Source organism: Phocoena sinus, chromosome 15 (assembly GCF_008692025.1).
Source record: "Phocoena sinus isolate mPhoSin1 chromosome 15, mPhoSin1.pri, whole genome shotgun sequence".
Taxonomy (NCBI): domain Eukaryota; kingdom Metazoa; phylum Chordata; class Mammalia; order Artiodactyla; family Phocoenidae; genus Phocoena; species Phocoena sinus.
Genome location: NC_045777.1, coordinates 69,168,894 through 69,179,411, shown reverse-complemented (window position 1 = coordinate 69,179,411; position 10,518 = coordinate 69,168,894). Strand labels below are relative to the sequence as shown.

At 41.2% G+C, this 10,518-nt stretch overlaps 2 pseudogenes; both read left to right on the top strand.

The window, feature by feature from the left end:
* The first annotated feature begins 5,352 nt into the window (after nt 1–5,352).
* On the top strand, nt 5,353–8,326 carry LOC116739920 (annotated as a pseudogene).
* On the top strand, nt 8,246–10,170 carry LOC116739919 (annotated as a pseudogene).
* The last annotated feature ends 348 nt before the right edge of the window (nt 10,171–10,518 follow it).

The window sequence follows — 10,518 nt, the reverse complement described above, 5'->3', positions numbered from 1 at the left end:
GCTTACCTGGGCCAGTTCAGAGGTAGGCTGGAGGGAACAGTATGATATGAGGAAATGGTTTGGGAGTCTGGAACTATAGGGGTGAGTTGGCTACGGTCAGTGTCCGCATAAAAGGGACAGGGACAGAGAGAAGCAAGGGAAACTTCAGTGATCTTTTTCTTAAATTCTCCATCAACTTCTGAAAAGTCTTCCTATGGTCAGGACATTTTTCACATTATAAGCATCTCCTCCTCAAGCTAGAAGCCTCCAGAACTAACCCTCCCAGACTCCCTTCCAACCATGGCACAGTGATGTGACCTGGGATCTGCCAATCATACAAGCCCCTGTGGGATTTTAGTTTGGATGAGAGCAATCTGAGGGACAGATACTGCCTGGAAGTCATCTTCTGATGAGAATATCTAGGGATGCTTTGAAGAATAGGAGACAGCCTCATGATGTGGATGAACTTCATTCCTAGCTGTATACTCTCCAACCTTGACTCAAGCCTTTTGAAGATTCTGTGAAGGAGCTACCTGATATCCTATTTTAAAAATTCCTTTTCACTAGCTGAAGTGAGTTCAGTTGTTTGTAATCAAGCACAACTAACTCAGACCCTACTATTGTTGCAGTGCCCACTATGTGCTCAGTGTATTAAATACATGTATCTCATTTAGTCCTCTTCTACCATCCCAGCTCCTCAGTCAGTAAGTGGCAAAGCGGAGAATGTATCCCCAGATCTGCAAGAACCTCAAACCCATTCTCTAGCCGTGAGCAAGATTTCACTCCTCTGTAACCCTCTGTGTTCTAACTATAGAATGAGCAGTTTGGGATAGAAAGATCTCTGAATTTACTTCCATTTAAAGTAAGTATCAATAGATAGTTCTTTGTCCTGGAGGATTTTGCCCCATTGCTACAGGGAATTCAAGAAATCCCTGTTGGGTGTCTGACGGTGGCCATCTTTCCACCATCCTAAGAAGAAGCTGGTGAAATGAGATTAATCCAGAGCCTGCCAGTGACCCAGGGGCTTGAACCTCAAGGCCCATCAGTATTGCCCAGCACTGGATACGCTCTGGAGTTACTCTCGATAGCCGTAAACTCACATTCCCAGGAGGCTGTTTCCCACCCTGACAGCCCTCAGGCCACCAGAAGCACTGCCCTCATAAACACTTTTCCAGATAGGCTTCCAAGGGCTTTGACAGAGAAGCTGAAGCAGTGGATTCCAATGAACAAAGTATAGGACTAGCACTGGGGAAATTGGCTGCTTTCCCGGCCGTGTTACTAGCCGGTGGCCCTATACAAGCCATGGGACAGTTCTCATCCTGTTTCCTCCCCTGAAAAATTAAGGACTGTGGTTCAGACAAAATGAGATAATGCTAGTAGAAGTTCTTTGAAAAATGAAAAGCAATGTACAAATGTGAGGGGCTATTATTAATTTAGAGAGGAATCGAAGAATCTAAAACTGTCTTACATTTGAATAGTGCTTCTTCTTTTGCAACACGCTTTTCTCATTTTGTCCTCATAGCCACCATATGAGAAAGTAGGGCAGTTATTATTATCTCCATTTTACAGATGAGGAAACAGAAGGAAAAGTGGCAGTGCCAGCGCTGGAGGCCAGGCATCCTGATTTCCAAACCCAGATTCATTCTTGTATATTTGCAGGTAATTTTCTCTTATCCACCATGCAGGTGACACAGAATAGACATTAGAGTACACCGGTCAGTAATGGGGTTGGAAAATTGTCAGCAAGATCTGAACCAACAGAAGGATGTTTGGCCTACATTACTCATTTTGGACTAACAAGTGAGCTTTCTATGAAAAAATGTAGATTTCTGGGGTTTCTCCATTGCAAAGGAGGACAGGTTAAAAACCAGAATTAGACAAATATTAAATGCTGAAAGAGACTCAGCATACCTTTTATAGAATGTGCACCCCACGCCTGTCATCTTCTTTCTTCCATCCTAAAACTCAAGAGTCAGCATCAACAGTGTGACCTCCACAGTCTGTACCAGCATTAGGCTGTCCCTGGAGCCATCCCACAGAAAATTAATGTCTAAGTAGGAAGCTCAGGTTGCAGACTCACAGGCAAGTTTGATTTTATTATCGCCACTGGAACAATTATGAAGAGGACATTTCAGGTGCTTTGGGTTTTACAGAGCACTTCTGCACCCACTGGAGTTTCCAAATAAGCCTGTAAGGTAGATTGATTCCATTCTTAGAAGTGACTTAACCAAAGAACATGCAGCTAAGGAAGTTTTATAATTTGAGTTGTGAGCAAACCCAATTGTCCTCTTATGTAACTGTGGTCATTGGATTCTTGTCCAGCATACTCCCTTGAGGGTTGGCCATTTGATTGGCTTAACCTCACAAATGTGTATAACAGTTCCAAGCCTGAAGAGGCACCATGTGTTTCCATTGTCCTCTTTCACTCATGTGACCTACTCCAAGAAGAGTGTGCCCTAAGAAGTGGCTAATCCAAAAAGAATGAGGAGACACATGGAGGGGCCCTGAACCCAACCTGAAAGCTGATGCTCACAGCATGGAGTCCAACACAGCAAAGTCAAAGAGCAGCCAAGCCATGGATGAATCAGCATGAAATAAATGCTGGGGGTTCAAGGCTTCCACACTATTGGATAGTTTGTAATGCAAAATATTGCTGCAAATGGTTGACTGGCACAGTTGCCTTTACTAGAAGAAGTGATTATAAATTATAGGCTCCGTGAGGATTAAAAAAAGGATTCTTGATTCTTCATGGGTGGCAGGTAAGAACTTCTTCCTCTACACATAAAGCAAGAAGAGTTCCATTTCTTTATCTTAAAGCAAACTAATTACAGCTCCAAGTTTACAAGTGCTAAAGTGATGACATGACCAATATCACTAAGTCCTAGACTCCCTCCCCACTATATGGTCTCATATAAAATTCCTAAGCATATGTATCACCAGCCAAGTGGAGGAGAGGCCAAGGAGGTCCCCAGTTTTGCCCTTGCTCTTTCACTGCTCTGGAACCCCACCGACATCATTACTGTTGCAGCCAAGTTCAGAAATCACAGTGGTGAAATGGAAGACTTCACTTTTTATTGATTGGTGTCATCCAAGATTTGACTGGGTCAGGCTAAATGGAAAGTCCTTAGATGCTATTGAGTCTGACCGTAAGAAGAGTTGGATGATCATATAGTTTAGAAAATTTACAGTGAGTCTCAATGATCTCAGAAATACAAAGACATCTCTAGGTTTCTCCATTCATTCAAGACTTCTTTGATGTCTCTCAAAAATGCTTATATTTGTGCTTGGTTAGGTCCTGCACGTTTCTTATTAAGTGTATTACTAGGTTACTTACAGAGGTTCCTCATTGCCAAGGATAAATGCCAAGTTCCTTTGCGCGCCTAGAAATGGTCTTCATTTTCTGACACCTACCTACCTTAGTAGGCTAATTTCTCACTCTTCCTGGTGGCCACGTTATGTTTCATTCATGGCGAATGACATGAATATGCTATCCCATTTCCTTGCTTTATGCTTTTATAGATACCTTCCTCTTTGCTTAGGATATTCATCTGGCATCACCTGCTTATACTTTAAGGTCTACTTCTAAAAGCACCTGCTCTTTAGTAAGGCAAGGACTCAGGTGAGGCAAGACATGTACCCAGGATACAAAATTTAGAGGCACTCAAGGTCATGTCAGTGCCTCCTTAAATTCTGTGCCGTCTATCATTGTTCATTTTAACAGCCCTCACAATCCTAAACTCACACTTCACTCTGGCCAACATAGTACCAATCATCCTTTTAGTATTTGCAGCCTGTGAAGCAGCTATCGGACTGGCCCTACTAGTTATAATCTCCAATACATATGGTACCGACTACGTACAAAACCTTAACCTCCTTCAATGCTAAAATTTATTATCCCTACCATTATACTAATACCTTTAACTTGATTATCAAAAAGTAACTTTATTTGAATCAATACCACAACTCACAGCTTATTAATCAGCTTTACAAGCCTACTCCTACTCAACCAATTTAACGACAATAGCCTCAACTACTCCTTGACATTTTTCTCTGACTCCCTTTCTACACCACTCTTAATATTAACAATGTGACTTCTCCCACTGATACTAATAGCAAGCCAATCACACCTCCTAAAAGAACCACTTACCCGAAAAAAACTCTACATTACAATACTAATTATACTACAAACCCTTTTAATCATAACCTTCACTGCTATAGAATTAATCATGTTTTACATCACATTTGAAGCTACACTAATTCCTACCCTCATCATCATCACCCGTTGAGGCAACCAAACAGAACGACTCAACGCAGGACTCTATTTCTTATTCTACACACTCATAGGATCCCTCCCCCTACTAGTAGCACTAACATATTTACAAAATACACTAGGTTCTCTTAACTTCCTATTATTACAATACTGAGCCCAACCACTACCTACTTCCTGGTCTAACACTCTCATATGACTAGCTTGCATATAGCTTTCCTAGTAAAAATACCTCTATACGGTCTACATCTCTGATTACCGAAAGCACATGTAGAAGCCCCCATTGCAGGTTCAATAGTACTTGCAGCCGTATTATTAAAACTCGGAGGCTATGGCATACTACGAATCACATCAATCCTCACCCCCGTAACAGAACATATAGCCTACCCCTTCCTTGTACTATCCCTATGAGGAATAATTATAACCAGCTCTATTTGTTTACGCCAAACAGACCTAAAGTCATTAATCGCATACTCCTCAGTTAGCCACATAGCACTCGTCATCGCAGCCGTCCTCGTCCAAACTCCTTGAAGCTACATAGGAGCCACCGCTCTAATAATTGCCCACGGTCTTACATCCTCTATATTATTCTGTCTAGCAAATTCAAATTACGAACGAATTCATAGCCGAACCATAATCCTAGCACGAGGCCTACAAATCTTTCTCCCACTAATAGCCACCTGATGACTACTAGCATGCCTAGCAAACCTCGCCCTACCCCCTACCATCAACCTGATTGGAGAACTACTCGTAATCATATCAACCTTCTCATGATCAAACCTCACCATCATCCTCATGGGAACAAACATCGTAATCACAGCCCTCTCTACTCCTTATATATATTAATCATAACACGACGCGGCAAGTATACACACCATATTAACAACCTTACCCCTTCTTTTACACGAGAACACACCTTAATAGCCCTACACATTATCCCTCTACTACTCCTGTCACTAAATCCTAAAATCATTCTAGGTCTCCTTTATTGTAAGTATAGTTTAAAAAGAACATTAGTCCGTGAAGCTAAAAACAGAAGACAAAACTTCTTACTTACCGAAAAAGTACTGCAAGAACTGCTAATTCATGCCCCCCACACCTAATAATGTGGCTTTTTCAAACTTTTAAAGGATAGTAGTTATCCATTGGTCTTAGGAACCAAAAACTTGGTGCAACTCCAAATAAAAGTAATAAACTTATTCACCTCCTCCACCTTACTCACACTACTTATATTGGTCACCCCCGTTATAGCATCTGGTACAAATCTCTACAAAAACAACAAATACCAACATTATGTAAAAAATATAACCCTATCTGCCTTCATTACCAGCCTAATCCCTACAACAATGTTCATCCACACAAATCAAGAAATACTCACCTCAAACTGACACTGAATCACCACCCATACCCTTAAATGAACCCTCAGCCTCAAACTGACACTGAATCACCACCCATACCCTTAAACGAACCCTCAGCTTCAAACTGACACTGAATCACCACCCATACCCTTAAACGAACCCTCAGCTTCAAACTGACACTGAATCACCACCCATACCCTGAAACGAACCCTCAGCTTTAAACTGACACTGAATTACCACCCATACCCTGAAACGAACCCTCAGCTTTAAACTGACACTGAATTACCACCCATACCCTTAAACGAACCCTCAGCTTCAAACTGACACTGAATTACCACCCATACCCTTAAACGAACCCTCAGCTTCAAACTGACACTGAATTACCACCCATACCCTTAAACGAATCCTCAGCTTTAAACTGACACTGAATTACCACCCATACCCTTAAACGAACCCTCAGCTTTAAACTGACACTGAATTACCACCCATACCCTTAAACGAACCCTCAGCTTTAAACTGACACTGAATTACCACCCATACCCTTAAACGAACCCTCAGCTTTAAAATAGACTACTTCTCACTTATATTTATACCCGTAGCATTTCATTACATGGTCAATCATAGAGTTTTCAATCTGATATATGCACTCTGATTCTAACATCAACCAATGCTTCAAATATTTACTTATTTTCCTCATTACCATACTCATCCTAGTCACAGCTAACAACCTCTTCCAATTATTTATCGGATGAGAAGGGGTGGGAATCATATCTTTCTTATTAATTGGCTGATGATTCGGATGGACAGACGCCAATACAGCCGCCCTTCAAGCAATCCTATATAACCGTATCGGGGATATCGGATTCCTCCTATCTATAGCCTGATTCCTATCTAACATGAACTCATGAGACCTACAACAAATCTTTATACTCAACCAAAACCCCTCAAACCTCCCCCTCATAGGACTCACACTAGCCGCAGCTGGAAAATCAGCCCAATTTGGATTACACCCCTGACTACCCTCAGCAATAGAAGGTCCCACTCCAGTCTCAGCCCTACTCCACTCAAGCACAATAGTCGGAGCAGGGATCTTCCTACTTACCTGTTTCTACCCTCTAGTAGAGAATAATAAACTCATTCAAACAATAATACTTTCTCTAGGCGCCCTTACCACTCTATTTACAGCTATTTGCGCCCTAACCCAAAATGATATTAAAAAAACTATTGCTTTCTCCACCTCCAGTCAACTCGGTCTAATAATAGTAACCATGGGCCTCAACCAACCTCACCTAGCATTCCTGCATATCTGCACACACGCCTTCTTTAAAGCTATATTATTTCTATGCTCCGGCTCCATCATCCACAATCTAAATAACAAACAAGACATTCGAAAAATAGGAGGACTATACAAAATCCTTCCCTTTACTACAACCGCTCTTATCACTGGCTGCTTTGCACTAACAGGAATACCATTCCTCACAGGATTCTACTCTAAAGACCTCATCATCGAAGCCGCCACTTCGTCTTATACCAACGCCTGAGCCCTACTACTAACACTAATCGCCACCTCCCTAACAGCTATTTACAGCACTCACATTATTTTCTTTACTCTACTAGAACAACCTCGCTTCTCTCCTCCTATAAGCATTAATGAAACTAACCCCATGCTGATTAATCCTATCAAACGCCTACTGATCGGGAGCATCTTCGCCAGATTCATCCTCTCTAACGATATACCCCCAATAACTACCCCTTTAATAACTACACCTTTACACCTGAAACTAACAGCCCTTATAGTAACAATCTTAGGCTTCATTCTCGCATTCGAAATTAATACCTATTCAAAAAACCTAAAATACCCACACCCATCAAATTCCACCAACTTCTCCACCCTGCTAGGTTACTTCCCCACTATCATACATCGCCTACCCCCTCACTTGGTCTTAACAATAAGCCAAAAACTCGCAACTTCCCTACTAGATCTAACCTGAACAGAAACTATCCTGACAAAATCTATAGCCTCTATTCAACTAAAGGCCTCCCTACTAACTTCAAACCAGAAAGGTCTCATCAAATTATACTTCTTATCCTTCCTCATCACCATAATCCTTACCATACTATTATTTAATTACCCCAAGTAATCTCCATAATAACTACAACACCAATAAATAACGATCACCCAGTAACAATAACCAATCAGGTACCATAACTATATAAAGCAGCAATCCCTATAGCTTCCTCACTAAAAAACCCGGAATCTCCCATATCATAAATAACTCAATCCCCTAATCCATTAAACTCAAACACAAAACTCACTTTTTCACCTCCTAAAACATACAGCACCACTAAAAACTCTACCATCAAACCTAAAAGAAACCCCCCTAACACAACTTTGTTAGAAACCCAAACTTCAGGATACTGCTCAGTAGCTATAGCTGTTGTATAACCAAATACAACTAATATTCCCCCTAAATAAATCAAAAATACTATTAAACCTAAAAACGAACCCCCAAAACTAAAAACAATTCCACACCCTATAGCACCACCCACAATCAACCCTAAACCCCCATAAATAGGTGAAGGCTTCGAAGAAACCCCTACAAGACTAATTACAAAAATAACGCTTATAATAAAAACAACATAGATTGTCATTATTCTCACATGGACTCCAACCATGACCAATGACATGAAAAATCATCGTTGTAATTCAACTACAAGAACCTTAACGACCAACATCCGAAAAACACACCCACTAATAAAAATTCTCAACAACGCATTTATCGACCTTCCCACCCCATCCAACATTTCCTCATGATGGAACTTTGGCTCCCTACTAGGTCTCTGCCTAATCACACAAATCTTAACAGGCTTGTTCCTAGCAATACATTACACGCCAGACACCTCAACTGCTTTTTCATCAGTCGCACATATCTGTCGAGACGTTAACTACGGCTGAATCATCCGATACCTACACGCAAACGGAGCCTCTATATTCTTCATTGGCCTCTACATCCACATCGGACGTGGCCTATACTACGGTTCCTACATGTTCCAAGAAACATGAAATGTCGGCGTACTTCTGCTACTAATAGTTATAGCTACCGCATTTGTAGGCTATGTCTTACCCTGAGGACAAATATTCTGAGGTGCAACCGTTATCACTGACCTCCTATCAGCAATCCCTTACATCGGCAACACCTTAGTGGAGTGAATCTGAGGTGGATTCTCCGTAGACAAGGCAACACTAACACGTTTCTTCGCCTTCCACTTTATCCTCCCATTTGTCATCACAGCATTAGTAGCTGTCCACTTGTTATTCCTCCACAAAACGGGATCCAACAATCCCACAGGAATCCCATCTAATATAGATATAATCCCATTCCACCCTTACTACACAATCAAAGATATCTTAGGCGCTCTACTATTAATCCTGACCTTACTGGCACTAACCCTATTCACGCCCGACCTCTTAGGAGACCCTGATAACTACACCCCAGCAAACCCACTAAGCACCCCAGCACACATCAAGCCAGAATGATATTTCCTGTTTGCATACGCAATCCTACGATCAATTCCTAATAAACTAGGAGGAGTACTAGCACTACTACTTTCCATCCTCATCTTAGTATTTATTCCAATGCTTCAAACATCCAGACAACGAAGTATAATATTCTGACCCTTTAGCCAACTCTTATTTTGAACTTTAATTGCAGATCTCCTAACCCTAACATGAATCGGAGGCCAACCTGTAGAACACCCATATATTATTGTAGGCCAATTAGCATCTATTTTATATTTTCTCCTGATCCTAGTGCTAATGCCAACAGTCAGCCTTATTGAGAATAAACTCCTAAAATGAAGAGTCTTTGTAGTATAATAAAATACCTCGGTCTTGTAAACCGGAAAAGGAGAATCTCACTCCTCCCTAAGACTCAAGGAAGAGACATTTAAACCTCACCACCAATACCCAAAGCTGGAATTCTTCATAAACTACTCCTTGAAAAAGTTTATTGTATGATCACTAAAACACTACAGTACTATGTCAGTATTAAAAACAACCTGTTTCAAAACATTTTACTGTAAATATTACATATACATATATACATACATGTTAATATCTTAGTCTCTCCTTATAAATATCCATATGTACATGCTATGTATTATTGTGCATTCATTTATTTCCCATATGGCATGTTAAAGCCCGTATTAAATCTTATTAATCTTACAAATTACATAACAGGTATGCTCTTACATATTATATGTCCCCTAACAATTTTATCTCCATTATATCCTATGGCCACTCCATTAGATCACGAGCTTAATCACCATGCCGCGTGAAACCAGCAACCCGCTTGGCAGGGATCCCTCTTCTCGCACCGGGCCCATATCCCGTGGGGGTAGCTAACGGTGATCTTTATAAGACATCTGGTTCTTACTTCAGGACCATTTTAACTTAAAATCGCCCACTCGTTCCTCTTAAATAAGACATCTCGATGGACTAATGACTAATCAGCCCATGCTCACACATAACTGAGATTTCATACATTTGGTATTTTTTATTTTGGGGGGGGGGGGGCCTGCACCGACTCAGCTACGGCCTTAAAAGGCCCTGTCACAGTCAGGTAAATTGTAGCTGGACCTGTGTGTATTTTTGATTGGACTAGCACAACCAACATGTGCAGTTAAATTAATGGTCACAGGACATAGTACTCCACTATTCCCCCCGGACTCAAAAAACCCCCTTTACCCCCCACAAAACTGATCGTCTGCTATCCTACGTCTGCTATCCTACTCACCCTGTTCTTTGATGTCTTCCCTATTACACTCCACCCCTTCCCCCAAGAACAGCTCCTTTATGCAAACTCTGTACCTTTCCATGTTACAGCATTTTCCACACAGGACTGCATTTTCTTA